Here is a 6,117-nt window from a genome sequence, read left to right on the forward strand (position 1 = left end):
ACTATGGTTTTTTGAGCTGCAATGGTGAAAAACGTGGGGCGGTTTTTTATTGTGTTCTGTCAATCAGTAGGAATGTTTCTACACGAATTATATACACACAAAATATGACATATTATGGTGTTATAGATAAATACATAGTATAATTTCAAACTGGTAGGTCGGTAATAAACCTGTGACAATGTTTAAGCCACATGTCCATAATTGACTGTTTTGTGACAGGTAAAGAGAAAAGGAAAAAAGCGAGTGTTTGTTAGAAAATATGTCAAAAAAGTTTTGAATTTGTCCACGGTTATTAGTGATTGTTATCTTCACATCAAAAATGATCAGGTGTTTGAAGAACTAATGTATGGAATACAAGTTTTGTTACATTACGTGCTTAGTATTGTCAACCTTATTTGTAAAAAAATATTCAATGTAGACTTCTTGTTTTGCTTTAACAACAGGGCCGGCGCTAGGGGGTTTGCTGGAGTGGGAGGTGCACCCCTAAATTTCACTAGCAATTTCAAAAATCATATTGTCAGTTTAAAGAAATCTTATGATTTTTTAAATCACTAACAGGAGTCAACAATAGCTGCACTTCTCCCTGATGGAGTAAGAGCCACCTGTTTTACGACGTCTATCAAACGAAACATGAACAACAATATGAGGATACTGTTTGGTTTCGTTTATATAATATTTATAACAAAAAAAAGAAGATATCAACCACACTGGACAAACGGTGGTTTCAAAGCTGTAATATAGCACACAAATAATATAAATCACAACCTTAAGCTGTGCACCAGCAATGCCAGACTATAAGTATAATTTCGTCAAAAATCTAAGCATCAATTCAGGATTAAGTTCGTTTACAATTTTTAATGCTTACTTTAAAGTATGAACGTAAGGAACGACTGAAGAGGGTTTATTAACTTAGTTTTATGAGTTATCTCACAATGTCCAAATTTTAATATGTCGGTGTCGAGTAAATTATTTAATGTATTGGCATAATTAAATTGTCATCTTAAGTGCTTTGTGCAAAGTATACTGTGAAGTCTGATGTTTAACTATGCGCAAAAAAAAAAGCCTAAAAAGTTTTCTCGTTTTGTCATCTTAGACGTTTTGTATCCAATATAAGTTTTGTATATAAAAATATTTTAATATTATTCCTGAGTTATCGTGTACTTGATGTTTTTAATCAAATATATTTAGCGTACACATTGCATATGACTATGAAACTTGCCTTCAACAATAGGTTTAATTGTTTTTGCGTAATACTAGTATATTTAAGTGTAGTAACATGTTTAGAGGCATTTCTCTGAGTGGAGTGTATGAATTGTCAGTTGTTCGCATGTCATCTTGGTAAGGAGTAGTTTAGATTTGTATTAGCTGGAGAAGCTAATACTATGTGATGAACGAGATAAATGTTAATATCAGTAAATATGTTTTTGAGAAAGTTTGATTAGCAGTATAAATCCTAGAATGGTTGCAGAAGAGGCTTTAGAATTCAGTTAAATGGAATATGATTTAAAATAACAGTTATTGAATGCTTTACAAACCAGGTAGAGTACGATTTAGAAACCAGTTAAACTGAGATCTCTTTAGATATCAGTTAGTTCTAGTACGATTTAAAAACCAGGTAGGGTACACTTTTGAAATCAGTTAAGTCAAGTACAAACCATTTAAACGGAGTACACTTTAGAAATTAGTTAGTTAGAGAATGCTTTAAAAACCAGGTATAGTACGCTTTAGAAATCAATTAAATGGAATACGTTTTAGGAATCAGGTGGGTGGGTAAAATGCGATTTAGAAATCTGTTAATTGAACAAATTCTTAAAAATCAGTTAAACGAAATTCGACAAAATTGTGGCTATTAATCAAATGATTTAAATGTGATAGTATTTTCGTAATTTCTTGAGAACTTATTAAAATACTTTAATGCATTTCATCAGAAAAGGTAAGGGTTTTGACAAAATACAAATAACTAAAACTGCAATTTCAGTTAAAACATTTAACTGAAGATCTTATAATGGCGATAATAACCTTATGATGATCAATAACCATCGCTTTCTGTCGATAAAATTTATCATGAGGATTTAAAATAAAACTCAAATTAGCAGGAATGAGAAAACTGAGTTTTGCTTCCCAGAAACAGAGGAGAATATGGCAGTAGAATAGAGTTTCAAAGAACTAGAAAAAATAACGATGACGAAACCCTGATTCTGTCTTTAGTACTGTTGCCGTCATCGTTAGGCTTGCTATAGCTATTGATCACATACCAGAAGTGAGTTAATTTGATGGTGATGACTAGCTGCCTTCCCTCTTATCTTACACTGCTAAATTAGGGACGGCTAGCGCAAATAGCCCTCGTGTTGCTTTGCGCCAAATTCAAAACAAACAAACAAATAATGTTAAAACGTTCTTAAAAACTGACCTTACGTATTCCAGTACTGTGATCAATTTTGAGATTCATATGGTAGAGATTGATACTTGAAATATCATACATATTACAAATAATCGTTTTTCTAGAAAGCTTTTAAAAGAAAGACACTTTCTGACACCTGAGAAAAGCAACGTTTTTCAACCAGTTTATCAGCATTAACACATGTATATAGGGTTGACTACGTTATTTTAAAACGATTTTGGAACCTTATCACGTCGTTACAGCCATATCGTCACGTCAAGTAGTGCTTTATCTGATGATTATGCGTCTTTAAAATATCCTTGCAACGTAGTTTCCATTTTAAAAGGATCTGTCATAACGATGTCATATTCAAAGTCGTATCATAATTCATTAGTATAGGAGGACGAAGGTTTCTGGCATGTCTTCATATAGAATAGGTTAGAACTCGTTTCATTTTTTAGTTGCTTGAACGGGAGTTATGACTGGAATCATTATCTTGGTGAATCCTTACCATTTTGGAGATCCATTGTGATTATGGTGTGTACTGCTGCCTAAGGAACATGAACAGCTTCTGCGATTAACCTTTGTGTTTATGGAATCATGGCTGTTACAAGACTCCGCACTTTGGTTACCACACCTGAGGTAAGACTTGTTGCAGGTCTTTTTTCTGGATAGTTTTGGTACCTCAAGTTGATCCATATTCATTTGATTTCTAGCTCCATTAAGTACATGGACATCTACGTTTTGAAAATTCTAAATTACTCCGATCTGAACATATTTTAATGATTTGATTGTATCAATATTTTTTACCGGAAAAGGATGTTACGTACCATTTCGAAAAGTGACCAATCTTCAATGGAATCACACTACCTAGGAAACGCCAAAAAATGTTAATATGTAATTCTGACACATGCTGTTGCACAGTGGCACAGCGGTATGTCTGCAGACTTACAACGCTAGAAACCGAATTTCATTGTGCAGCTTTGTACTTAATTACAAATAAACAAATGAACACGTGCTATTCCACCGTGACTTTCTGTAGGCAGTGTTGTCACGTGACTCACTGGTTTGCATATTCAGAATCGTACTCAACCCTCTGTAAAACTGTTTTTTTTTCCTCAAAATTCTAACTTTAAAAATGAATATTACAACTCCTCTCAAGCAGAACAAACATCTCTTTCGACCTTCAAAAACATATATATTTGGTTATAACAAAACCTGACACAGAAAACGAAATATTACTTTTAAGTTATGATCTCAGTTTGTTCAGTTTTCTTGGTCAGATTATAGAAAAATGAATTCACGGTTAAAGATCTTTTGAGTTTCTAGTTCCTCACAGAGCTTGAGATTCACGTTAGTAATAATTCCCCGGTGGGCTGTAAATTTACAGACCTACAATAGAAATATCCGGAGCTCGATTCTCCGCGGTGGACACAGCGGATAGTCCAATTTAGTTTTGCACAAAAGCAACCAAAGCATGATAACACGTGTGTAGTCAGTTTTGATTTAAATATTGTTTAAAATAATATTCGGTTGCAGGAAACCATTGATTTGTGTAATGATTTTTGGTTTTTCTTTAGATATTTATATTGAAAAGATTCTCTACGCTTGTTTTTTACAAAGTTGATGTTTCAGTTAAGGAATCACATTTTACGTTAAATGCCTTTACTTACGATCATGCTGAAAAGGTCACTATGGGTCAAAACTTGCACTCTTTCTGACTAGTTTGAATTACTCTGAAAAATGAATGGTAGATAAAATATACCTTTGCTTAATTCTTTATATCAGTCATATATTGATTCTATTTTTAACATTTATCAATCACAAAACCTTGTTTCTTGAATCTTTTGCAGTAGTTAAAGAGTAATACTCCAAATATAAAATTTATAATGGAGTATGGACACGAAACTAGATTAGCTCTTTTGAATACATCTAGTTTTGTTGGTGATGTGTATCATAAACCACCTTTTAAGGGATAATTTTTCATGCTGGCAGTTTTGTTAACCTAGACCGTTCAAAGTTAATTTAGTGAAAGTCTTAATGAATCGTTCTTACAGGATTGTAAAGAATCATTCACTGTTGCATGAAGGCATAAGTCGTATTAACAAGTGTTTAAAATTCAGTACATTTAACAGCCATGACATTAATATGTGAAAAGGTTGAATATACTGACTTCCTCTACAGTTTTACAGTCGGTTGTGCCGAAAAAACAAACAGTTGTAGTGTTGTAGTATGTAGGACAATGATCATAATAGATTACCAAGAAATGTGTTTCTCTTCTGAGCTGAGTATACAAATATACAAATTAGATGCATAATTAAAACTCTTCAGTATAACGAATGAATTTCATTCTCAAGAAGTAATTCGTAATACAATTATGCTACTTGATTTTTTATCTTGAATGTGTAATCCAGAGCATTCATCTTGTTCGTGGTTCTAAGAGCTTCCCGCTTCCTTCATTTTATAGGCATTCTTAGTGATGTCGGCTGTATCAACGGTAGCAATGTTTTACAGATGGGTCCAGTAAAAAGAGATTTCGGTCCTTAAGGAACTCAAGGAGAGTCAGGTCATCTCTTGTCTTTTGGGCCTTTGCCACATTTTTATGATGACCACTTGTCAAATAGTCTGTGTCTATGAGATCCTGCATGGTACCACTTACATTAGCATATACTGGCATAGACATTAGCCATTGTTTGTGTTAAGAATCTGCCATTCCCCAACCACGTGTCAGTCCATATATTGTCTTCACGCTCCACATCAAAACCGGTTCTATTACTAAGTCTGATGACAGCTCCCCCCAGTAGCAATCACTATGCCGAATAACGGGGTGCTCGGTGTTAAAGAAAGCATATACGTCTGTATGCTGTATCAAGCTGAAGCTGGAGGTAAATATACACTGATAATAAAGACTTTTGAGAAAACACAAAACATTTTAATTACAAGGTTCGAACGTTTCGGAATACACATATTGCATCTTCAGCGAAATCTGAAATATCTTTGTAACATTGTTTTCAAATTTGCAAACATGTTTATTAACTAGAACTATACTATAATTAATCACTAGTTAACTTAGTTATTAAATAAAGTGGTGAACGGATACATAACACAACAAAAGATTATAGATATGTTACAAAACAGTTGAGTTTTAAGTGTGTTAATTTAGAATCATATTTGGCCTAAAGAGGTTTATAACTGATTAAGAGTCGGGTGGTCTTTAGCTATGAGTAAAGTTTCTTTAATGTAAAGATCAAGGTCTAGGTGGTTATGGCGCTCGACTCGCAATCTGCGGGTCGCGGGTTCGAATCCCCGTCCCACCAAAAATGCTCGATTTTTCAGCCGTGGGGGCGTTATAATGTGACGGTCAATCCCACTATTCGTTGGAAAATAGTAGCCCAAGAGTTGGCGGTGGGCGATGATGACTAGTTACCTTCCCTCTAGTCTTACACCGCTAAATTAGGGATGGCTAACGCAGACAGCCCTCGTGTAGTTTTGCGCGAAATTAAAAAACAAAGAAGCTTAAGGTCTGAAGATCATATAGAATTGACAGAAAATCGTTATATGAACTATTGTGACCTGTAGTTTCAACATATGAACGAACAGATGAGTGGCTGGGTTTAAGTAAAGGACGGTTAGTTCTGATTGATACTCCGTTCACTCCTTAAACCCAGCCACTCATCCGTCTTTTTTGTTGCTCTAGTGATTAATGATACTATAGTTGTAGTTAATAGATATCTTTA

This window comes from Limulus polyphemus, unplaced genomic scaffold, assembly GCF_000517525.1.
Source record: "Limulus polyphemus unplaced genomic scaffold, Limulus_polyphemus-2.1.2 Scaffold550, whole genome shotgun sequence".
NCBI lineage: Eukaryota > Metazoa > Arthropoda > Merostomata > Xiphosura > Limulidae > Limulus > Limulus polyphemus.